Source organism: Pelophylax lessonae (genome assembly GCF_965119305.1).
Source record: "Pelophylax lessonae genome assembly, chromosome: 4".
Lineage (NCBI taxonomy): Eukaryota > Metazoa > Chordata > Amphibia > Anura > Ranidae > Pelophylax > Pelophylax lessonae.
The window spans coordinates 227,595,389-227,622,046 of NC_138771.1; the positions used below are offsets into that span (position 1 = coordinate 227,595,389).

The 26,658-nt window shown below is 46.4% G+C and overlaps 1 protein-coding gene across 1 annotated transcript in view; it reads left to right on the forward strand.

Moving 5' to 3' along the window:
- Positions 1-26,658, forward strand: part of ASZ1 (ankyrin repeat, SAM and basic leucine zipper domain containing 1) — a gene marked incomplete at its 3' end in the record, with an annotated part of 757,393 nt that overhangs the window by 671,328 nt on the left and 59,407 nt on the right. The window lies entirely within an intron of this gene.

A 26,658-nucleotide genomic window follows, 5' to 3' on the forward strand; every position in this document is an offset into this window, starting at 1 on the left:
TGTGCAATGCGTTCAATTAGCCGCAGAATGCCTTAAATGTCCAGGGTCCTTCGCAATCCCAGTCCCTGAAGACACCCCCTTTTTCACTAAAATTCATCCACCTAACTTAGTCTAAGGGGGACGGCTATTTGTTAAATCACACCATTGGTCGCACACTTTAATGACACTTCCACCTAGACTCCTAATAAGGTACACAGGCATTTTGTCCACCCTTTTGCCACAGGGATTTGTTACAGGATGGGTCTACACCTGGGTTACCGCATTCTCCTAACAGACAAGCAAGCTTGACTTGGTGAGTACCCCACAGGGAAATGCCCTCACTTTTAGCTATGGTGGAGACCAGGCAAAAATAATCCAGCTTTAAACCGCAGGCAAACATTCACTCTCTCAAAGGCCCTTAGAACACTTAGCCTTAGAGTGTGAATGTATTTCTTGCATCAGAGCAGAAACTAGTCTTAAAGTGATTATTTTAATAAATAAAAAAAAAAAAAAAAGCCCAGTTTTACAAACATGTTATAATTAACTGTTCTGTGTAATGGTTTTGCACAAAGGAGCCCTGATTCTCCTCTTCTGTGCTCTAGGCTCCCCCTCTCCAAGTGCCCCCATTGCAAGTGGCATTCATGCATGCTCGCCAAGCCCCGATCCTCGTCACTGGCTATGATTGACACCAGAGGGAGCCAATGGCTTCTGTTGCTGTATCTGAGCCAATGAGGAGTGAGAGAGCCTTGGCAAGTATGTATTTAGGGGGGCCCCTGGGGAATCTTTATGCAGAAGGTTTTTTCCTTACTGCAAAGGAATGCAGTAAATTAAAAGAAACCTTCTGCCTTTACAACTACTTTAACACCAGTCTCCACATCTGATTTTAGCTCTTTTTCAGACACGCACCAAGCAGCCTACTTGACAAAAGCATTATTTTCTGCACCCACGCCACAATTCCTCAGATTCTTTAGAGCCTTAATTCAGCCATCTGTATCCAGAGCTCAAAAACACCCTGCCTCTTCACCCATTTCTCAACCGAAGTTGGACCCCGATATACCAGTTTTAGAGGACAAGGAATCCGAAGTGAATGAAGAGGAGGTTGAGGCGATGATGAAGGGTGCTGCCGAAGTTTTCTCTTCCCTAGACTGTCACTATATTGCAGAAAGAACTCCACGCAACATGCTTGCTAATATTGAAAAGCTAATTGCCTCCACTTGTAAAAGCCTTAGCATTGTGCAAATTGACACTCCTTCATCTTGTCAGACTGCTTTGAGCACAAAGAGACCCACAAAAACTTGCAAAACCTTCCATGTTAATGAACAGATAGAATGGTTAGTCTTGGACAATTTGCTCACTCTGAAGGGTGTTTCTCTTTCACTCATTGACGGACACCGCTCCTGTCATTCTTGACCATTGGGTTATGCTGCCCCCTAGGCAGAAAAAAAAAACTTCTGGCTACACCCATGGGCAGTCCCAGGGTGTATACTCCCTCTTCCTGCTATAGTCACTCTTTTTATAGCAACCTTTTTTAGATGGCGTAGAGGGTGCGATTCTCAGAACCTAGATAGTTGGTTTTGCCAACATCCCATGTGTATATATGTTTAAGAGGGTTTGGTGCCTCAGGCCTAAAGTGGGTGGGATTTTATAAGCTAGTAAAAAGATTGTTTAAAATATGTAACAATTTATTAACCGCTTGCCGACTGCTCACAGTATATTTACTGCGGCAGTCGGCCCCTCACAGGCAGAGTGACGTAGGTCTACGTCGCTCGCCTGTGAGGCTCTGGGGAGCGAGCGCGCGCCCGCGGAGGCGCGCTCCTGCGCGGTCACGGACCCCCCCCCCCCGCGCGTGTGACCAGCGGACCCGATGTCCGCCGGTCACTCGGCGATCGGCGGGGGAGAGGGAGAATGTCAGGCAGCTTGTGTAAACAAGCCACCTGTCATTCTCCTCGCTGTAAAGACACTGATCACTCGGATCTAGTATGTAGATCCGTTGATCAGTGTCCTTACAGCTCAAGCCACAGCCAATCACAGTAGAAAGCACGCCCCTAGGGACACACACAGCCCCTCCCAAATAAAGTTAACCCCTTCACTACCAGTGTATTTTTACAGTAACAGTGCATATATATAGCACTGATTACTGTAGAAATGTCACTGGTAACCCCAAAAGTGTCAAAAATGTCAGTCAAGGGTCCGATCTGTCCGCCCCAATGTCGCAGTACCGCAAAAGAAATCGCAGATCGCCGCCATTACACGTTAAAAAAAAAAACACCAAAAATGACAGAAATCTTTCCCTTTGTTAGTAAACGCGATAACTTTTGCGCAAACCAATCAAAATACGCTTTTTGCGATTTTTTTTACCAAACATAGGTAGCATAAAACAAATTGGCCGAAAATTTTAAAAAATTTTGATTTTTACATTTTTTTTGGGGGGAATTTCATATAAAAAAATGTGAAAAATATTGTTATTTTTGCAAAATGTACGCTCTTTTTTTGTTTATAGCGCAAAAAGTAAAAATCGCACGGGTGATCAAATACCACCAAAAGAAAGCTCTGTTTGTGGGAAAAAAAGGACGCCAAATTTGTTTAGATACAGCGTCGCACGACCGCGCAATTGTCTGTTAAAGTCACGCAGTGCCGAATCGCAAAATACCCCCTGGTCGTTTAGCAGGAAAATCCTCCGGGGCTTAAGTGGTTAAATAAAGACAAAGTAAAAGTATTACACACAATATGATGTGTTTGGGTTATAGACCCATTGGTGATAGTGAGTAAGTTTTGAATTTTTGTGACCAGGTGATATGGTGACTTTGGAATATTTCTCTCTGCTGTTCCTTGCTTTCTGGTCAGCCTGGAGTGTGCAGAGAGGGAATATCATAAATTCCAATGCGTTTCAGCTTTACATATAGAATGCCTTTCTCAAGGATGGTTTCACCATATCTAGAATTACAATAAGTCATTGATCAAAACGTATGCATTCCAAGGGGTAAAAAATCCCATTGTCGCATAGTTTCAATACATACTTTTAGATGTATGCCTGATCCAGGATACCTTGCTTCTGGAATTGTGTGGATGCTGCTGTTTAGGTACATAATACAGTGATAGGTATTTTAGTGTTTATCTTGGGTATATCTTCCTTTGACTAAAAATAAAATCATTGTACTTATTGACTGCGTGATACGCTTCTGGCTAAAATGGGTCAGTCCCAGTGATTTTTGGGTTTCCCTGGCGTTTGTAACTAATATAAATTAAAGCCAATTGTTCAGAAAAAAATATTTATTTTGAAAGGGGAAGGTATACGTGATTTCATCCAGACTAAACTGGAGGATCTTTCTAAAAGTTTGTAACAACTCACTGTTTTAGTATTGCTTGGTCATCTAACAGGGATCCAGGTAAAAAGATCCAGGAGCAGCAGGTCCAGTAGGTCTGCCTCTCTCCCTCATCAAGAGGGAAGTGGCGCCTTGTTCAATTCCCCGGCCTTTTATTGCGGTTCGCGCATGCGCAGTGTGTGCGCAGCGTGATACCACGTAGACAGACCCGACTTCCGGGTCTGTATTTGGCGAGCGCGCGTGCGTTATATGGTGCTGCGTGCGCACCCAAGTTGGAAGAAAGCAAAACCGCCGAAGCGGCCGCCGACACAGTTAGAGGGACTGATCCCCCGTGGAGAGATCTGAAGGGAAGGAAGATGTACCGCCCTCTAGTTACTCTTAGTAGCCCCAGTTTGAAAATGCAGGGGTTACCTGTTCGGGGTGTGGATTACTTTGATCAGATGGGCAGTTCCAGGGATTTGGCATGAATAAAGAAAAAATAATAGACAATAAAGTTATACATAATCAAAAAAGATGTACAAACAATTTTATAATTCTATGCATGTAAAAATAGTGGTACAGCAGTATATATGGGGGAGGGAGGAAGACAGTGATTATGGGGGCTTGTGGACAGGTGCCAAGGGGGTGTCCCCGGATGCCTGGGATAGGACCTAATATTGTTTCCTAAACATTGTAATAATGGAGTTCGTGTTTGTTCATGGGGAAACCACTTGGGCTTAGAACTTAATAGCGAATAAATATGATGGTTTTAGGAGCCATTCGGAGTTTGCATAGCAAGAAAAAAAGAAAGAAGGGTAGGTTTCGCGTGGCAAATCTTAACATTTTCTTTGAAATGTGGATCAAGATATCTGGTGATTGGATGAGTTTCTAGTTAGGATTTGGGGACTGCCTAAGTCTGATTTCTTGAAAGACCGGTCTTAAAATGAAAGATGGGGCTCCCAGCCTTAGAATATTTAATAATGAAATATTTTTTTGTGAATGGATCAGTGTTAATTTTTATTTATTTGGGGGCTGATTTAATCAGTTTTCCGAGAGACAAAGCCCTCTAAGAATGGGCGGTAGCTTTCAATTTAGTTTAATCCAGGTGGCGATGTTGCTTTAAGTATTTTTATCCATCGCATTTTTTTAGATGGAACATTTTTTCCCATCTGGATTTTTCCAGTGAAATTTACAATCAACTGCCGGTTTGGGCGACGGGCTGGAGAATCTAGATCCAGTGGTCACCCCAGTCTGGCCAGCTAGCACACGCAGGCCTCAGCTCTGCGCTAGGTCGGCCGCGACATAGCCCCACTGGACGGGGGATGGCCCTGCAAGTTAAATGTCTTGCAAAATCATATACGACCTGGCCTCTGCCTGAGTCGCAGCGTTCCTCCTGGCTAACAGCCCCCAATTTCGATGGAGAGGAGGATCAGTCTGGAGTGGTGCCCACCTGGTTCCTGGTATGGTGGTTAGCTGCCCCCCCCTCTACCCCTGGAGGGTTTTGGGGTGGACGTGGGCCCCTTCTTGGGACGGTCGGGCCCCCGGGTTCCCCTCCTTTCCACAGGCACCCCCCTTGCCAAGTTCCTCATCCTGCCCCCCCCCCTTCCACATACGCTGGGGATGTATTTTTTTGGCGTTGTCTGACCACTCTCCTGGGGTGGGGGCAGGGTTCTAACTGTCGATTGGGGGCAGGGGGGGGGGGTAGGTCCCTGTAGGACCTGTGGCTCCGCGCAGAGCCGCCATTTTGTTGTAGCCTTGTGTATTCCTACACACAGTGGCTAGGTTTGTGTAGTCCGGGCGCCATCTTCTTGTGGTTTGCATTGCAAATAGTGTTGGCCATGGCAGTGGAGCCCCGAGGGCAGCGATTTTGACAGTGGGAGCCCCTCCTTATCCCTTGGTTCGGACTCCTGGATTGTTTAGATTCCTGATCGCCGCACATATAATACAGATTCTCCTGGTGATTGCAGACGGCGTGTGGTAAGTCTGGTGGGGTCCTCTCCCCCTCTGCTGAGGGATCGCTGTGCCTTGTGCTTGGAGACCTGGTGGTGCTGTCAGCGCAGTGGGGATTGTCCCTTAGGAGTGTGTTACACTTTTTTGTGGGGTCTCCCTGTTGACTCATGGAGTCTTTTGAGCACGTTTCCCCTCTCTAAGGCTGCGGGCCCCCCCGGGTCCAGAGCATCCATCCATGCACTGACGGCGATCCTGGAGTCTCTTGTGAGCCTGGCGGAGGCGGTTTGCGGGCGTCAGGCCAGCAAAAAGCGCCCCCTGCCTCATCTCATCAGATCCTGAATCTGATTCAGCCGACGTGGACATCTGTCACCCCGCTGGGTCTTTGACCACCCACCTGGAATTCTCTGATAGGATGATTCTTCCACGTCTGCGACCGCGCACGAAAAGGCACTGGTAGATGCACTGATTCTATCTGTGCGTGAGACCCTAAAGATGGAGGACTCAGCTGAAGCTGCGACGGAGGTGCAGATACCCTTTGGAAATCACAAGCCATCCAGAGCTGCAAAGGTGTTTCGTTTCCCTGGCTATTTTGACAGAATTGTCACAAAAGAGTGGAGACGACCAAAGCATCCCCGTGGGGTTCCTAAGCGTTTTACTAAGCGTTACCCCTTTGAGGAGTCACTCCTTAACCACTTGCCTACAGTGCACTTTCACCCCCTTCCTGCCCAGACCGGCTTTCAGCGCTCTCACACTTTGACTGAGAATTACTCAGTCATGCAACACTGTACCCATACAAAAATTGTGTCCTTATTTGCACACAAATAGAGCTTTCTTTTGATGGTATTTGATCAATACTGGGTTTTTTATTTTTTGTGCTATAAATAAAAAGACTGAAAATATCGTGAAAAAACGCATTTTTCTTTGTTTCTGTCATAAAATTTTGCAAATTAGTCATTTTTCTTCACAAATTTTGGCCAAAATTTATACTGCTACTTATCTTTGGTAAAAATAACCCAAGTAAGTGTATATTATTTGGTCTTTGTGAAAGTTATAGAGTCCACAAGTTATGGTGCTAATCGTTGAAAATTGATCACACTTGATCACACCTGATGTACTGAAGGCCTATCTCATTTCTTGAGACACTAAAAAGTCAGGAAAGTACAAATACCCCTCAAATGACCCCTTTTTGGAAAGTAGACATTCCAAGGTATTTAATAAGGGGCATGGTGAGTTTTAATTTTTTTCCCACAATGCTTTGCAAATGAAGATTTTTTTTTTTACAAATTGCCGTATTAACAGGTTATTTCTCTCACACAGCACATGTATACTTGGAACTACACCCCAAAACACATTCTACTACTCCTCCTGAGTATGGCGATACCACATGAGTGAGACTTTTTCACAGCCTGGCCACATACAGAGGCCTAACATCCAAGTAGTACCGTCCGGCATTCTATGAGCACAAATTACACATATAATTTCCTGACAACCTTTCGCACTTTTGAAGGCCCTGGAGCACCAGGACAATGGAAACCCCCATAAAATGACCCCATTTTGGAAAGCAAACAGCCCAACATATAATTTTTGAGGCATAATGAGTCTTTTGAATATGTCATTTTTTTCCACAAGTTTTTGGAAAATGTGGAAAGAAAATGAAAACACATTTTTTTTACACAAAGCTGTCCATTTATGCAATATTTCTAACACATAGCATGTACATAGCAAAAATTGCACCCCAAAATACATTCTGCTATTCCTCCTGAGTATGGCGATACCACATGTGTAACACTTTTTCACAGCCTGGCCACATACATAGGCCTAACATCCAAGTAGCGCTTTACACAAAGTTGTCCATTTATCCACTTTAAGACTGGGCCTATTTTTGACACTTGGTGTTTACAAGCTAAAATCATTTTTTTTGCTAGAAAACTACTTGGAACCCCCAAACATTATATATTTTTTTAGCAGAGACCCTAGAGAATAAAATGGAGATCGTTGCAATATTTTTTATCACACCATATTTGTGCAGCAGTCTTCCAAATGCGATTTTTTGGAAAAAAATTCACTTTTTTGAACTAAAAAATAAGAAAACAGTAAATTTAGCCCAATTTTTTTCCATAATGTGAAAGATAATGTTACGCCGAGTAATTAGATACCCAACATGTCATGCTTCAAAATTGTGCATGCTCACAGAATGGCGCCAAACATTGGTACTTAAAAATCCGCATAGGCAACATTTTAAAAATTTCTGCAGGTTACTAGCTTAGAGTTACAGAGGAGGTCTAGGGCTCAAATTATTGCTCTCGCTCGAACAATCGCGGCGATACCTCACATGTATGGTTTGAACACCGTTTACATATGTGGGCGGGACTTGCGTATGCGTTTGCTTCTGCGTGCGACCTAACGGGGACAGGGCGCTTTAATTTTTTTTTTTTCCTATTTATTTTATTTATTATTTTTTTATTTTTACACAGTTTAAAAAAAAATTTTTGATCATTTTTATTCCTATTACAAGGAATGTAAACATCCCTTGTAATAGAAATAGGCATGACAGGTCCTCTTTATTGTGAGATCTGGGGTCAAAAAGACCTCACAACTACACTATAAAAGAAAAAAAAAAAAAATTGTTGAAAGAGGAAAAAAAAAAAGCAGCCCTTTAAACCGGTTGCTAGGCAACGTCTTTTGACGTAGCTCCGGTCCTCCAAGACCATATGGTCGAGTGAGGGCCATCTTGCCCTCACTCGACTTCCTGTCTCTGAGGATCCGGGACCGGATAGTTTTCCCCGCTGCCGGCGGGTCCGGTAAGCTGGGAAAACGTCTGGGACGCGACAGGAGGGGGGGGCACCTCTTCCCCTGCACCGTAAGGGTAATTCCGCGGCGAATCCGCCACTGGGACCACCCTTATCTGAAAGCCGTCTTCCTGCCGTTTCAAAAAATACGGGGGTTATGGGGGCTATCTGCTGCCATAACCCCAGTATTTAGCTTTTAATGGCCAACGCATATAGTCGTTAGGCGGTCAGTAAGTGATTGCATGTATATGGATATGTATAACAGGTGACGATGACTGATGGGGTGACAGGTGACGATGACTGATGGGGTGACAGGTGACAATGACTGATGGGGTGACAGGTGACAATGACTGATGGGGTGACAGGTGACGATGACTGATGGGGTGACAGGTGACGATGATTGATGAGGTGACAGGTGATGATTGATGAGGTGACAGGTGACGATGATTGATGAGGTGACAAGTGACGATTGATGGGGTGACAGATGACAATCACTGATGGGGTGTCAAGTGACGATGATTGATAGGGTGACAGGTGACGATGACTGATGGGGTGACAGGTGACGGTGATTGATGGGGTGACAGGTGACGGGCGATGGTCACTGATGGGTGACAGGTGACGGGCGATGGTGCACGGCGGTACTGATGGCAGTCTCTGGTGACCGGTGAACTTTAGGCTACGTTCACATGTGAGCGTAGCGATCGCGGGCAGAATCACTGCGATTCTGCCCGCGATCCAGAAATCATTGCAAATCGCGGGGCGCCTGTGCATTGCCCGTGATTTGCAATAGCACCCCAAACGCTGTGCGATGTTGCTGCGATTTCCGCCTGCCGAATCGCGGTAACATCGCGCAAACAACGCATGACGCCCCAAAGAAGCTATTGTACCTTTTTTGGGCGTCATGCGTTGTGTGCGCGATGTTGCCGTGATTCGGCAGGCGGAAATGGCGGCAACATCGCACAGCGTGTGGGGTGCTATTGCAAATCACGGGCAACGCACAGGCGTCCCGCGATTTGCAATAATTTACGGATCGCGGGCAGAATCGCTGTGATTCTGCCCGCGATCGCTACGCTCACATGTGAACGTAGCCTTATGGGTGTCAATTTCTGGGCACTGATGAGGTGACTGTTGGGTGACAGGTGACATTGGGGGGGGGGGCTGAGGACTGTGTGGGGACATTTATTTGTGTGATTTTACTTTGTTACATGTGTACAGAGCAGTAACTCACTATTTCTAGCTCTGCTCTCCTCATACTGGAAACTGTAGGAGGGGAGAAGAGCTAGTAACAGTGAATTACTGCTCTGTGTTTACATTTTGTGATCGGCTGTGAATGGATTCACAGCCGATCACATAGTAAACAGTCACTGTCAGTGACTGTTTCCTACCGCCGGTGACAGCTGTGTTCCTACGGAACACAGTGCCACGACATGACCGCGCTGCACGCTCCCGATCGCGCATGCGCGGTCATCTCCCGGGCGCCTCCATTGTGATCGGCTGTGTCATTGGAACACAGCCGATCACATGGGAAACAGCCACGCCCATTGGCTGTTTCCCCCCTGCCGGTGACTGGGGGTGTCCCGGGGACACCGGCAGTGCAGGGCGGCGCGCACGCGATTGCGCGCCTGCCCTGCTTAAAGTGCAGCCGTCATATGACGGCGGCCCAGGATAATGGTCGCACCGCTCCGCCATCATATGACGGCGGGTGGGCGGCAAGCGGTTAAGAAGTGGACTGTGCCACCAGTGGTGGACCCTCCGGTTTCCACATTAAACAAGGCAACCATGATTCCGGTGGAAGAGTCCCCAGCCATTAATGATCCGGCTGACCGGGAGGCGCAGGCTGTGGCCCGCATTATGTGTATCTTAGCTTGTTCCGCAATGAGTATTTACCATTGCCCTAGTGTCGCAAACTCTGAGCAAGTTTGCTAAGCTCCTACGCCGTGACCTGGAGGGAGAACAACTCCCTCCTGTCTTTGCTGAGCGGGCTCAAAGCCTTTCAGGGCCTCCTCTGGCGGATCCAAACGAACCTGGTCTGGCAATCCAATAGCGGCCTTCTCCAGACCTGCGGATGAGGCTCTTTCTACATGAAGGTGCGCCCCTACCCATATTGGGAGTAGAGGGATTTCTTCGCTGGTTTCTGGACCCGTAGACTTCCCTGGTGCATGACAAGTGGGTCCACAAATTCATTTGGTCTGGCTACAGGATCGAGTTTCGCTCTTGTCCCCCCGGCAAGGTTTTTTCCCTCCAACCTGCGCCCCTTCCCCAGACCAGCTACAGGGTCTGTGTGGGGGACGGTACAAGACCTGTTCCTTCAAGGGGTCATTGTCCCGGTTCTGACGTCAGAACGTTCTAAGGGTTTCTTCTCAAACTTGTTCCCAGGAAGGAAGGCAAAATGCATCCAATACTGAACCTCAAGGCACTAAACTGCTTTTTGCAGGTACAGAAGTTCTGAATAGAGTCCGTTTGAACGGTGGGGTCATCCCTGCTTCAGGGGGGTTTCCTCACCTCTATAGATATCAAGGATGCCTTTCTTCACATTCCAATATGTTCAGTCACCAGTGTTTTCCGTGCTTTGCTGTGGGAGAGTAGCCTAATCAGTTTTTGGTGTTACCCTTTGGTCTCACCTCCGCTCCTCGTGTCTTCACAAAAGTGTTGGCTCCGGTGCTAGCCTTGCTACGCCAAGGGGGATTACGGCACTGGGCTACTTAGATGATTTTTTTCTGCAAGCAGAGTCTCCCTCTGCTCTGGTGCAGAACCTGGAGATCACAATATGAACTCTGTGGGAGTTTGGCTGCATTCTGACCAAATGGGACAAGACTCCGCAGTCTCTAGACAATCAGATCCGGCTGAGTCGGGGATCAAAGGAGTACCTGATAGGGTGGCTTCGCTCTCCAGTGCTTCGGCTGGGAAAATCCTTTCTTCCCATGTATTGGACAGTGGTCACCATGGATGCCAGCCTGTCCAGCTGGGAAGGCGTCCTCGGCAGGCATTCTGCTCAGGGGATCTGGACCCTGGAAGAGTCTAGACTACCGATCAATGTCCTTGAACTCCGCGTGAACAGACTGTCTGGATCATTGGACGGATCGTCTTCGGGGATGCCCAGTGCGCATTCAATTGGACAGTGCCCCTGCCTGACATCACCAAGGGGGTACAAGAAGTGTCCTGGTGGCTCTGGAGGTAGCCAGCATTCTAAGGTGGACAGTACGGTTTGTTCCAGCCCACTCTGCTGTACACATTCCCGTAGTGGAAACTTGGTAGACGGATTGTCTCAGTCTGCAGGAGTTGGACCAAGGGGAGGGCGGTCCCTTCATCCAGAGGTGTTTCATCAGCTGTTTCTCCAGTGGGGCAGCCCCGAGGTGGATCTGTTGGGGTCCCAGCTCAAAGGAAAGGTGCAGAGGTTTGTGACTCAATCAAGGGATCCTCTGGCAGACGACAGATGTGCTGGTGGCCCCCTTTGGGTCCGTATCCTCTGATCTACACGTTCCCTCCTCTGAACCTTCTGCCCAGACTCTTTCGCAGGATCGAGGCAAAAGGGATTTTCGTCACCCTATTCACACTAGACCGGCATTGCCGGGCCTGGTGCGGCTGGTCGCTGACGTTCCTTGGAAGCTTCCTCTCAGGGAGGATCTGCTGTCCCAAGGACCGATCTTCCACCTGCTTTACAGTCTCTGGCTTTGACGGCTTGGCTGCTAAACTCTAGGTGCTCAAGGATAGTGGTTTGTCTGAGTTGGTGATTCCTATGTTGTTAAAAGTTAGTAAATCTACCTCTAGGAAGATCTACCATCGTACGTGGAATTGCTTGGTGTGAGTCTCTTGGGGTTCATCCTCGCTCCTTTTCGATGGCTCAAATCTTAATCTTCCTTCAATGGGAAGTGGGGGGGGGGGTGGACAGAATTTGGCCTTGAGTCCCATTCAAGGGCCAGTTATCAGCTTTGGCGGTCTTCTTCCAACGACCTTTGGCCCCACAGTCCCTGGTGTGTACCTTGGTGATTCATAAGGATAAGGTGGTGCTTTGCCCCGGTCCGTCATTCCTTCCTAAGGTGCTCTGACTTTAATTTGAATGAAGACATTGTGTTGCCTTCTCTGTGTCCCAGGCCTGAACATCCGAAGGATGTGGTCCGGGCAATTTGGATGTACCTTACAGCTACGGAGTCTTTTCGGAACTCAGACTCTCTATTTGTGCTCACAGATGGACCTCACAAAGGGTTGTCCGCTTCCTCTGCGACCAATTCCAGATTGATCAGACAGACGGTGATTCAGGCCTATTCTATCAGGGGTTAGGGTTCCTCCTTTCCCGGTCAGGGCACACTCCACTAGGGCGCTTAGTGCCTCCTGGACCTTCCGTCATCAAGTGTCAGTGATGCAGGTTTGCAAGGCGGCCTCCTGGTTATCAGTGCACACTTTTACAAAGTTTTATAAAGTGAATGTGTTGGCATCTGCAGATACTTCCTTTTGGCTGCAGTGTTTTGCTGGCTGCTGTTAAGAGGACCTAATACTTTTTTGGGGTGTATTTTTTTTTTTTTTTAAGGTGGGTTCCATTTGTTTTTAGTTAAGCCCCTGTCGCCTGGTTGGCTATTGTTTAGCCTTGGGAATTTTTTTCCTGTTTCCCACCCCTCATGTTTGACACTGCTTTTGGGACATCCCAATGGTCAAGAATGATGGGATCTGTGTCTGACAGTGAACGAAAGAGAAAATGGGATTTTTGACTTACCATAAAATTAATTTCTCTGATGTTTGACGGACACAGCACCCACCCCTCTGTGGAGTTATAATTCTTCTGACACTGCTTGTAACAAAATTGAGTGACTATAGCAAAAAGAGGGAGTATACCCCCTGGGAAAGCCCATGGGTTTAGTCTGAAGTGTTTTCTGCCTAGTGTCCTACACCTGTAGGGAGCAGCATAACCCAATGTTCAAGACTTTCGGGAGCTGTGTCTGTAGATGAACATCAGAGAAATTGATTTTTTTTTAACAATCACGTTTATTGAGTACATGATGTACATTACAACAAAAGTAAAGTAAAGCGTTCTGTAACTTAGGTACATACATGTCATACAGTGATGGAACAATAGCAACTAACTGCAGGAACAGGCAGAAGATTGCAACAATCGTAAAGAACACGTAGCACAAGTAGTCACACAGTAAAGAAAGCACAGAAGTGCAACCTCTTGTAACTGACATATCACAGATAGCGATCGTCATCAGGAACATTGAACAAAAATCAGTCGTGGGTCAGTTGCTTAGGGGGGTCCAACCGACACACGACACACAGACGGCTAATCACCGTCCGCATATGCCAGGGGGACCCCACCAGCTAGATTCAAGGAGCGTTTCATATTATGACACAAGAGCAACTCAGGCCCAGTCAGATATAGAGTATAACTATAAAGAACAATGCAATATAAATAGAAGGGGTTGACAGAGGGTGGAGATAAATAGAATGAGCAAGAGGCGATGTAAGGGGTAGGCAGCCAGCTCAGGGTATTCCGAGAAAATAGGAAGTACACTGCGGGGTGTCCTGGAAGGTGATCCACTTCGGCCAGGTAGAATGAAATGAAGGTATTTTATCTCTCGCTATAGCGCTTACCTTCTCCATTTCAAAAATTTCCCAAACCTTCCTCAACCAATCCGAAATGGTGGGAGCAGAGCAGGATTTCCATAATAGTGGGATCAATGACCTGGCGGCAATAATGAAGTGAATAAGCAGGGAGATTTTGTAACTATGTAGTGGCGTGGAATTTAGGTGTAGTAGACAAAGTTCAGGGGAGAGGGAAACATTCTCACCAATCACAACCAAGCTCAGTGACTGAACTTGTTGCCAAAATTTAGAGATGAGTGGGCACGACCACCAGACGTGGGATATAGTGCCAACTTCACGACCGCATCTCCAGCAAGTATCGTCAGCCTGAGGGTACCATCGTTTTACCTTGTCAGGTGTGGCATACCAATGCGATAGGAGCTTGTATGCGGTCTCTTGCATTTTTGTACTCGGAGAGCACTTGTGTGAGAGTAGGCAAGCTCTCTTCCACTGGGCGTCCCAAATGTTAATGTTCAGCGAAGCATTCCACCTCTCCCTGAATCTATCCTGTCTAGAGTCGGTGTGTTTTTGTAACCACGCATAAGTCAAGGAAATGGTCTTCTCGACCCGTGCACCTGAAAGGCAAACCCGTTCTAGGTCGCTTAACTGCCTGCAGTCTGGGTCTGGGTCACGAAGTCTGTAGCCTGTATACACACCCCCCGCACAAAACAATCTTTGGCCAAAATGGGATCCCGTGTGCCTTTCAAAAACATCGGGTTGTCCATTCCTGGCAGAAATTCCAGGTTGTTCGCTAGTGGCGTCAGAGGACCCGGAGAGGAAGAGATATTGTACGGCCGGGCAATGCTGTGAAATGTTTTTAAGGTGGGGCCAATTAAAGGATGCGTCAATAGTGATTTAGGGCAATGAGACAGGGGGATCCAGGAAGAATATGCCAGAGAATTAGTGGAGAAGGAGTTTTCGATCCCCACCCATGCTTTAGCCTGAGCGTGGCAGTTCCAGTCCACAATCCTGGAGAGATGAACCACCCAGTAATAATGTTTAAAGTTAGGTAACCCCATCCCTCCGGCGAGTTTGGATTTGGTCAAAGTGTACTCTGGGTTGTTTCCCATTCCAAATGAATTGGATCTGCAGTAAACGTAGTTTCCTAAAAAAGCTGGTGGGTAAAGCAATGGGTAGGGCTTATAACAGATAGAGGAGTTTTGGCAAAGTGACCATCTTAAGAATAGAGGCTCGGCCAAACCAGGAAAAGTGTTTAGGCATCCATTCATGTAATTCTTGCGTGATGCTGGCAAGAAGCGGTACATAATTATGTTCAAACAGGCTCTTGGGAAACCGGGTGAGTTTGACACCCAAGTATTGTATGCTCATTGGGTTCCAGCGAAATTAGCAGTTTTGCTGAATGACCGATATCTGCGAGTCACATGAGGTTAAATTTAGGGCCTCCGACTTGTTATAGTTTATTAACATGTTGGACATATAGCCATAAATTTCAAACATTTCCATGAGATTGGGAAGTGACGTCACCGGAAGAGAAACCTAAAACAACAAATCGTCTGCGTAAGCAGCAATCTTATGCTCTTCCCCGGCCACACCGATACCCCTAATGGAGGAGTGCAAGTTAATTGACCTAATAAAAGGCTCCAGGGACAAAATGAAAAGCAGGGGTGACGATGGGCACCCCTGGCGTGTGCCGTTGCGAATATGTATCGGCTCGGACAGGTTGCCGTTGACCTTCACAGAGGCTGAGGGGTTGGTATAAAGAGTCGTAATCCATGCAAGCATGTGGTCACCCATGCCCACATGTCTACAAGTGGCAGACATAAAGTCCCAGGCCAACCTGTCGAAGGCCTTCTCCGCGTCAGTAGACAGGAGAAAGCCCCCGACACCACCCAGATGGAACCTGTGTATCAGGCTGATAGATTTCAGGACATTATCTCGGGCCTCACGTCCTGGCATGAAGCCCGCTTGTTCCGGGCCTATCAGTTGTGGTAGTAGGGATTTAAGACTGGTGGCTAATATCTTGGCTAGTAATTTAAGATCTAAGTTCAGAAGGGATATGGGCCTATAATTTGCGCATTCTACAGGATCTTTGTTGGGCTTGGGGATCACTGTAATGTGTGTGAAGGAAGAAGGGATCTCGGGGTTCGCAAGCAGAGAATTCAGGGCGGAAAGAAGAGGTGAAGAGATCTGTTCAGAAAAGGTTTTGTAATAATGGCCTGTGAAGCCATTGGGGCCGGGACTCTTATTTGGTTTAAGGGATTTGATGACTGCGAGAAGTTCCTGGGCTTCGAGGGGGCTTTCCAGGGATTCCGCATCCTCCTCTGACAATTGCAGGAGTCTACTCTGTCTAAGGAAGTCCTGAATAAGGGACAGTCTATCACCCTGTAACAGAGCCGGTTTATGACGCGGCGGTAGATTATACAAACTAGAGTAAAATTTGTGAAAGTGCTGGACTATTAGTCCTTGTTTGTTTCTAATGCCCTGGATGTTGGAGGCGAATTGCGCCTCCTTAAGAGCTCTGGCCAGAAATTTCCCAGCCTTGTCCCCTTGTTCATAGTAGATCTGTTTCCGATAAAAAAGAAGGTGCTTTGCTTTAGCATCAAGGAGTTGCCGTAAGTCCTGTCTAGCCAAGACAAGTTCCTGTAAAGTGGTTTTAGAGAGAGATTGCTTGTGTGCGGTTTCTAAAGTCGCAATGCGGGCAAGGAGGGTATTGGTGTCTTTCTCAATCCGTCTTTTACGTCTGGCACCCCACATTGTGAGTGTCGTGGTGCATTTGTGCGCTTCCCAAATTTTCAATGGGGATACCGGGGAATCGGCATGATCCTTAAAGAAGAAATCATTGTCTTGCTTGACATGAGCATGGATTTCAGGTTCGGCAACAATGTGGGGTTCAGACTCCAAGTAAAAACTTTCCCGGAATCTCTGGGTCTAAAGTCAAGAGTCAACGAGATAGGAGAGTGATCAGAAATTGTTTGGTTACCAATATGGGCCGCTGTTACGATTGGTAAGTCACGCTGAGAAAAGAAGTCAATGCGAGAATACTTGGAATGTACCGGGGAGTAGTATGTGTAATCCCTGAAGTCGGCATTCAGGGTTCTCCACGAATCTACCAGAGTAAGAGACCCAAGTAGTACTTTGAGCTTTTTCAAAGCCCTATAACGAATGCACGAATGACCACTAGATGTGTCTAACAAAGGATTGAGGGGGACATTAAAATCCCCTCCAAGGATGACACAACCCTCCCCGAACCATTTCAGCTCATCGATGACCTTCTGGCAAAAAGTGACATGCGCAGAATTGGGAAGTATACATTCGCTAAAGTCACTGGCCTGCCTGCTAGAGTGCCCTTCAGCATAAGAAAACGTCCGTCTTGATCAGTCCGTTATTTAGTAAGCTCAAACGGTGTCTCCCTATGAATCAGGATAGAGACTCCCTTGGCTTTGTTAATGGGGGAGGATGCATGGTAGACTCTGGGAAACTGTCTAGATGTTAGGTTAGGAATGGAGCATGATCGGAAATGGGTTTCCTGGAGGAATACAAATGCAGGTTTGACCTTACCCAGGGCCCTGAGAACTGAGGAACACCTCTCCGGTATATTTAGCCCTCTGCAGTTGAAAGAGAGCACAGTGGGGCTCCTTCCAAGTGCAGAGAACATGGTGTGGAGGTTGTGATTGTAGTTTTATATGCAACGGGTCACCCGTCTACTCGCCACCACCGGATTGTATAAGAGCGAGAGCTAGGTGTCGGCTAAAGGCAGGCAGCAAGTCCGCTGACGAGGGTTTCCACGGTCCCAAACGAAGAAGATTGAGTGGCTGTCCTGAGGCAGGAGACCCGAGCCGACTGCAGGGAGAAATAGAAGGGGAGAAGGAGGGAGGGAAAGGACCGGGTGAAGGCTAGAAGGAGAAACAGGAGAGAAGGAAAAGAAAAAGGTTATTACAAGTGTATGGAAAAAACAATACAATAAAGGTTAGTATGCACTATCCTGCAAAGTACTGGATATCTTAAGGTAACAACACCTAACAGAGGGGAACACTGAAAGGTGAACCACAAAAACGTAGTCCAGCAGGTATCAGTAGTAACCAAATATAAACAAAAGCAGGCCAGGACTACTGACTTGCGGGGTGAGTGGGAGGATCAGTCAGAGATGCAACGCACCAAAAAAGAAAGAAAATATAAAACTTGGCAATACCATCTCGAACCAGGCCCTGGAAGAGCATAAAGTGTGGTACAAGAAAAAAGGAAAAACTTGAACCAAGCTGCGGCAGGTCTCCAAAAAACAGCAACAAAAAATAAAAAGGAGAGGACAGGGCAGTCATATTGGCAGAAAAGCAGTTGAGACTTCATAGAGAGTGTAAATCAAAAATTGGCTCAGGGAGAGCAGATCAACAACGAGCAATTTCAAAGTTCCTAGGAAGTGAGCTTCCAGGTCAAAAATGTGCTCTGAGACCCAGGGTTTTAGGGGTCTTCGGAGTAGCATGGGAGCGTTTGCGGGTGTTGTGGGAAGTTTGCTCAGTTTTAGTTTCTTGCTGCTTGCTGGAGTAAGGCCGTGTATTGGAGAGGACGCCGCGTTGTCAGGAGCATCAGGGAGCTTTCCATCTATAGGAATGTCCTTTGATCCTCAGGGCTTCCAGCAGAGGGCGCAGAGCACGTCTGTTATTGAGCGTAATAGGGGATAAGTCCTGAAAGAGAAGTATGGGTTCCCCATTGAAAAGTACCTTGTCATTTTGGCGCGCTTTGGACAGTATGTCCTCCTTGAGTGGAAAGCTGTGGAGACAGCAAATAATGTCTCTGGGAGGGAGGTTGTCAGGTCCCTTGGGGCGCAAAGTTCTATGCGCTCATACAAATTCAATCAGTGATTCCTCTGGTCTTTCAAGTATCCCATTAAAGATCTTAGTCAGAGCCATTTTAGTATCTTCCGGGGGGACCGATTCAGGAACTCCACGCACCCTAATATTAATGTGCCTGCCCCGATTATCAAGATCCTCAATTTGCCTATTAACAGCAATCAGATGTGTGGCATGTGAATCAACAGTTTGTTCAAGACGTTTAATAGCAGAATGGCGGATCTTCCCCTCCCTCTCCGTCTTGTTCAGCTTTTCAGTTTGCACCATTATATTTGCTGTCAGGTTTGTAATGGCTGCAGCAAAGGACTTTTTTATGTCCGCAGCGATAAGTCATGTCAGCATAAGTAAGGGGGAGGTCGGGAGAGCGATCCTCTCTTACCAGATCTTCAGAGGCCGACAGATTTTCCTCACTGAAGTCCGCCTTGTGGTGGAGCTGCGCCATCTTGTCCGCTAGGTTGAGGGACCGGGCCACGGCCTGAGCTTTGAAAAGGGCCGAAATCGTTTTGCTGGAGGAGGCCGATGCAGACCAGGATCGTCTGCTCTGAGCTCCGTGGCGGAGAATTCTGCCCATTGCCTTGTCGATAGGAGACTTGAGAGCGGATTAGGGCCGAAAGTTCACAGGAGCTCTTTCAGTGTGCTGCCATCTGCCGCACCGTCCAAGCCAGGCCCCCGAGAGAAATGGATTTTTACGGTAAGTCAAAAATCCCATTTTTTGTTTTTGCTAGAAAATTACTTTGAACCCCCAAACTGTATATATTATTTTAAAGCAGAGGCCCTCCCAGCAATTTTTTGGGGAAAATACACTTTTTTTTTTTTTTTCATTTTAATGCACAAAAACACAATATATTGCCCAATTGTTTGGTAAAATTTAAAAGATCTTACACCAAGTACATATATACCAAACAAGACATATTCTAAAATGACACATGCCTGTGCAGCGGGGACAAACTACGTACATTTTTAAAAGCCTTTACAGATTACCACTTTAGATTTACAGAGGAGGTCTAGTGCTAGAATTACTGCCCACAATGTGATGTTAACGATGATACCTCATATGCATGGTACAATTGCTGTTTACATACGACACAAAACCGATGCTTGCCTTTGCACGGGAGTACGGGGGGGACAGGTGTGCTTTTTTTTTTTTTCTTTTTTATGTTATCACAGGGAATGTAAATATCCCCTATAATAGCAATGAGTAGTAACTCCCTATGTACTCTTCTAAAAAAAAAATTAGGGTCTGTTAGACTAGATCGCTCCTCTGCCCTTAAAGCATCTGATCACACCAAGATCGGTGTAATCAGATACTTTCCCAATTTACGATGAAATGCTCGTAGCTTCTTGTTTCTTAGGCCATAGTGATGATTGGGACCATTCTGGTATCTGAACTCTGGTCAGCTGGAGGAACAACCGCAGCATTTTTGGATTCCCCGGTGGGACAGGAGAGCCTTTTAGAAAATCGTGGAGGGAGGGGGGGTGATTGTCCCCTACTACTGCTTGTAAAAGCAGTCTAGCGGCTAATTAGCCACTAGGATTGCTTTTACATGAAAGCCAGCTGCTGAAAAAAAAAAAAAAAGATACCAAGATGATGCCTAAACCTGCTGGCATCATCCCAGTATGACCAGTACCAGTACGTTGCTGGTCCTTGTTGGACATATATTGTAATTTCTTTTTTCTCTTTCCTTCACTGACGGACACAGCTCCATGTCTTCTTAGACCCTTGGGATTGTGCTGCTTTCTCTTCAGGAATAGGACTAGGCGGAAACTATTTTGGCTATGCCCCTGAGGCAGTCCTAGGGGTATACAATCACTTCCTGCTATAGAACTCCAGTTTTTTTCTGCCTAGTCAGGAGTAAGGACCTGGCTCTCTGCTGGGATTTGCGGTCCTGGCATTTTTCCTTTTTAAATATAATTCTTTCTCTTCCTTTGTTGTTTTCTGTTCCGGTGTGAACTACAATCAATTCTGTTCCGGTGTGAACTACAATCAATTCTGTTCCGGTGTGAACTACAATCAATTCTGTTCCGGTGTGAACTACAATCAATTCTGTTCTGGTGTGAACTACAATCAACAGCCGGACTGGGCGACGCACTGGATATCATAGATCCTTACGGCCTTCCCAGTCTGGCCTGTGAGTGCGACCCAACTATTGGCTCCGCGCTAGGTTGGTCTCGACATAGCCCCACTTGACGGGGGCTGGCTGGCGACTGAAACACCTCATGAGGTCGCATAGCCCTGGTCACGACAATGGTCACGACGAGAGTCGCAACGTGCCTCTGGCCGCAGCATCCCCATTCCAAGATTGCATGGTGGACTGCCGAGATTGGTGCCCGCTTGGTTCCAAGGTGTGGTGAGTAGTGTCCCCCCTCTTTTCTCTGGGAAATGCTGGGGTGGATGCATTTCCTGGGGATGGTAAGCCCCCCTCTTTCCTTCCTCCCCTAGCGGGGTTTTCCCTGTAATGGTCGCCCTCACCTGCCCCCATCCTTCTCCCTTAGTCCTCCTTTGGGGTGCACAGCTGTTTTTGGGTGGGGGTGTTATTTAGGTGATGGGCTGGAGGGCAGTGGGAGTGCACCGCTGGCGGCTGCTTTTAGGGGTGCCTGCATTTATTGCTTTGTGCGGGGGGCTCCCTGGTGGACTTAAAATTCCCTAGGGTCCAGTGGGGTGCTGCATCGCTTGACGCCGCTATTTTGCAGTGAATGGCTGTATTCAGCCTCTGCAGCCATTTTTGTGCAGTCCAGCAGCCATGTTTTTGGGGTTTCCAATTGTAGTCTATGCGGCGGCCATTTTCTTGAAGTCCAGTGCAGTGATGGGCGGCAGGGGCCTCTAGTGACAGTGTCAGCTCTTCCTCTTCCTTTCTGATCGCAGCGTGGTAGGCAGTTTGGCGCTCTTGATGCAGTTCTGGGTGCATGGTGGTGAGTCCCTGTGGGTATACAGTCCTCCTTCTGCTATAGATAGCGCCGCTGGTGCGCTGAGCCTTGCGGTACCTTAGTGGTAGCAGTGCAGTAGCAGTGTTTCTTGCAAAAAATAAAAGTTTTTTTTCTTTTGTGCACAGTGCGGCTTCTGATTTAACCATGGAGCCCTGGAAGGTGTATCATCACCTGACCCCACAGTGTGAAGCTGCGGGACCCTCTTGGTTTCAATCTGCCCTGGTGGCCCTGCAGTCATTGGTGTCGAAGGTTAATATGGCCCTGCAAAGGTGTCCCAGCAAGAAGCCACCCCACCGCCTTTACCGATATCCTCTGCCTCCTCAGAGTCTGAGGTGGATTTGGCCACCGCAGACACGAGTCAACCCACTGGGTCTGCGTCCACGCACCCTGAGTGCTCTAACAGTGAGGATGAATCCTCTTCCACTGCAGCTGCACATGAAAAGGCACTGGTGGAGGAGCTAATGTGTCAGTGCAGGAAACTTTACAGTTGGAGGACTCCGGTGCAGTTTGGCACCCGCAGATCTTCCAATGTGACTAAGGTGTTCCCCTTTCCTGCCTATTTTGACGAGATTGTCGCTAGTCAGTGGGGATCCCCAAAACACATGGTTGGAATACCGAAGCGTTTCATGAAGAGATATCCCTTTGAGGAGTCTCTCTTGTAGAAGCGGACGGTTCCACCGTCGGTGGACTCTTAGGTTTCCATGCCACACTTTTACCAGTGGAGGATTCTCCATCCTTTAAGGACCCTTTGGACAAGAGAGCTGAGGCTTTGGTTCGATACCTTTTCACAGGGGCGGGTTCATTTTTCAGACCAATGTTTGCTATCACCTTGGTATCCCAGACCTTAACAGAATTGGCAAAACTTTTACGGCAGGATCTGGAAGGGTATCAACATCCTCCTGAGCTGTCGGATCAGTTGATCCAAGGGCTACAGTACATTTGTGATGCATTTTTGGATGCGGCCCATTTGGCTGGCAGAATATCTGTGATGTTGGTAATCCTTCGCCGCATGATTTGGTTGAAGTACTGGTCGGCCGACCAGGCTTCTAAAAAGGTGCTGACTGATCTATCCTTTGTAGGTGACCCATTGTTTGGTGCCTCTATGGAGGAGATCTTTAAGGGCCTTACAGAAGGTAAGAGAACTTTACTTCCACAGGTTGGTTGGGGCAACCTAGTTGTAAACGTGGTCCTTTTTTCTCGCCTCTTTCATCTGACTGGATCTCAGGAAAAGGGTTCAAGACCCACTTGTACTTTCGTGGACGGCTCTAAGAGACCCTGGAATGGTAAGTCCAAAGCGGGCCCTGTTGGTTCCACAGACATGCCTTCCTCAGCTTGAAGGGGCACCCTCACCCATATCTGGGGTGGGATGATGTCTTTTTCCGGACCCGTGGACCTGGCTCATTCAGGACAAATGGGTCCACAAGTTTATTTGTTCCGGTTACAAGATCGAGTTTCGGTACTTTCGTGGACGGCTCTAAGAGACCCTGGAATGGTAAGTCCAAAGCGGGCCCTGTTGGTTCCACAGACATGCCTTCCTCAGCTTGAAGGGGCACCCTCACCCGTATCTGGGGTGGGATGATGTCTTTTTCCGGACCCGTGGACCTGGCTCATTCAGGACAAATGGGTCCACGAGTTTATTTGTTCCGGTTACAAGATCGAGTTTCGGTCCTTTCCTTCGCAAAGGTTCCTTCTTTCCAACTTACGCCTGTCTCAGGATCGGCTGCAGGGTCTTTACGGGGCAGTGTAGGACCTGTTAGCACAAGGTGTCATTGTGCCGGTTCCAGATTCGGAACGTTTTCAAGGCTTTTATTCAAATCTGTTTGCTGTTCCCAGGAAGGAAGGCAAGGTGTGCCCGATCTTGGACCTCAAGGCTCTGAACCACTTTGTGCAGGTTAAATTTTCGGATGATCAGGTGTTGTTTTACCTATAATATAGAGTCATCTTTTGAATTTTTCCACAGATCACTGCTGGCTATCAGGCCATTAACCTTGCACAGTATTTATCGATCTAATTGGACATGGAGATCTGTTCTGCCTCTCCCCCCTCCTCTGTGAGGTTTACCTTCTCAGCCCCCAGGTTCGATGTTCCCTGGTGCCCCCCACCCGCAGGGCTGCCAGTCTTCTTTTCTCTTTCAACTGAGCTATCATGTAATTACTAGGGCCTTTTTCCCTTCTACCACCTCCCTTAAGGGACTTATCCAATAAATATATATTACTCTTTTTTTTTTCTCTAGACTCTATTTTCTGCATCTACTCTTGAAGAAGTGGAGATCAATCCACGAAACCCATATTTATAGGATGCACAGAATTCAATTTTTTACTTACATCATATGTGGTTACATATTTTTCTGTGATGAGTATTATGCAGCTCAATTAAATGTTTTTTTTAACCTTACTGTATCATGTTTGTACTTTATTTTTATCAATACCATGTAATAAATTTACTATTATGTATACTATTGGTTTTTTTGAGTGATAAGCCCCGTTTAAAGTCCCCTTGGCCAATGTTTCCTCTTTTTTTCTAGTAAACTACGGGATACAGGTTTCCTCTTTCCCCCCCCCCCCCCTCCCCCCCGGCCTTTATTCTTATAATCCACCTCTACTACTATTGCTTGCTAACAAAACTGTCACACTGGGTTTGTGAAGGGTTGTACACCTGAATACTCATCTAGTGTTCCATAATGTACTCCAAGAAAAGGATTTTATAGTTGGTCAAAAATTCTATTTTATATTGGATAACTTACTACAAAGCATACTTCTTAAAATAAATTCTTGAACTGTTACTAACCTTTTTAAATGTGTATTGGAAGAGCTGGAAACGTCAAAGTAGGTTTTAATTTCATGTTTTATTTGTACTCACCCTCACAGTCTGTCCATACTTTTAACGTTGTGTTTCTATTTTATTGGTACAGTTTATCCCATGTAATTGGTAAAGAAGTGTTCTGTCACATTCTGTCTCAAACCTAGATTATCTTTAGCCAGTGTCTCTAGTAACCTTTGCAGCACAATAAGTCTTGAAGTATCCCTCTTCTGTAAACAGTTGAATGTATTTATCCCTCTTCTGTAAACAGTTGAATGTATTTTTTTTCTCAGTTTTCAAAGCTCATTCATATTGCAGGATTGTACATTTTGCATACTGTGTAAGTGTCCTTATCATAATTTATTGTGGTAATTCCATCATCCTACGCGATGTTACATAGCATGTGTGCTTTTCCTGCATCTTGAGCCTTTCCCATACATTGCTTAAGCTACAACTGCAGAGGAAGCCTTCCCAGAACATGTAGCTTTTGTTTGTGCCATCATTGAGAAAGGTATGAATTTAGTCCAAGGCATGAAATGAAGTGGTGGTGGTAGGAGGTGATCTACAGTATAGTTAGCCAATATATTTAAAAAGAATAGTACATTGAGTATGTTTTTTATTATTTCAGTTTTTAACTTCAGTAATGTGAATTGCAAATGTTTTATGTTTGTTCTCATTTTTGTTTTTTATATCATACTAGCAAAAGTGTTAAATTCATCAGAAAAGCTTTTGGCTTCTGCGTGATTAATAAAATAATGGTGTTCAATACTGCGGTATTTTAGCCAGAATCCTATTCTGTCAGGTGTACCTTCTCAACTGAAGGGATTGTGAAGCATAGTAGTAGCTGACCATGGCATATGGGTGGGAAGATAGAGCGATACAAAGGCGCCTCTAAGTGTGGACTATACACAATTTATGCAATAAAAGAAGGGTATAAATTCACTCACGTTAGGAAGGATAAAAACGGGCACTGGTTAGTCCTTGTCTGGTGTGATGAGGATCAGCGCTCACGCTGTTGGTATACCTACCACCGCTCAGCTGGGTCCAGGGTTTGTGGAAAGGGAACCAAAGGGAGGGCTGGAGCGCGATAACTTTACCGGACGTATCATGACACGTTTCAGAGCTCCTTTTGTCAGGCTACTAGGATGGGACTAAAACTGCCATTATATAGCACTCCATCTAGTGGCTGTAATTGAGAATGCGTTATATTGGATACACGTATAAACTAAGTCTACATATAAATAAAGTTTAAAAATAACAAATGTATAATCCAGTAAACGGAACAGAATGAATAAATGATTAATCAGTTGTTATTGTATAAAAGACAATCTATACATCTCTGAAAGGTAATTCATAAAATCTATTAGTACCACTAAGCTTCCACGATAAAGCTTCTATAATAAAACCATTCTAAAAATACAAGACTATTGATTGCATAATGTAAAAATGAATACACATTAGTTGAAAGATATATATGTATTGCTCAAAACAAAGGAACACTTTTTATTCAGAGTATAGCATCAATTAAATGAAACTCCTGGGTTATCGCTCTCATCAGTTAAGTAGCAGAGGGGTGTTAATCAGTTTCACCTGCTTTGGTGTTAATGACATTAACATCGGCGCTAGATGGGCAACAATGAGACGACCTCCAAAACAGGAGTGGTTTTGCAGGTGAAGGCCACTGACATTTTTTTTCTCTACTCCTCTTTTCTGACTGTTTTTCACTAGTTTTGCATTTGGCTAGAGTCACTGTCACTACTGGTAGCATGAGGAGATATCTGGACCCTATAGAGGTTCCACAGGCAGTCCAACTCCTCCAGGATGGCACATCAATACATGCCATTGCCAGAAAGTTTGCTGTCTCCCAGCACAGTCTCAGAAGCATTGAGGAGATTCCAGGAGACAGGCAATTACTCTAGGAGAGCTTAACAGGGCCTTAACGCATCAACAGGACTGGTATCTTCTCCTTTGTGCATGGAGGAACAGGATGAGCGCTGCCAGAGCCCTACAAAATGACCTCCAGCAGGCCACTGGTGTAAATGTCTGACAAAATAATCAGATCAGACTTCATGAGGGTGGCCTAAGGGCCCGATGTCCTCTAGTGGGCCCTGTGCTCACTGCCCGGGACTGTGGAGCTCGATTGGCATTTGCCATTGAACACGGTATTGATCATGTATTTATTGTAGAAATTGGCAGATCCAGCACTGGCACCCTGTGATTTTCACAGATGAGAGCAGGTTCACCCTAAGCATATGATAGACTTAAGAGTCTGGAGAAGCCGTGGAGAATGTTATGCTGCCTGTAACATCGTTCAGCGTGACTGGTTTGGTGATGAGTCAGCAATGGTCTGGGGAGGCATATCTATGGAGGGACGCACAGACCTCTACAGATAATGGCACCCTCTAGACAATGGCACCCTGACTGCCATTAGGTATAGGGATAAAATCCTTGAACCCATTGTCATACCCTACGCTGCTGCAGTCGGTACTGGGTTCCTCCTGGTGCACAATGCCCGGCCTCATGTAGTGAGAGTAT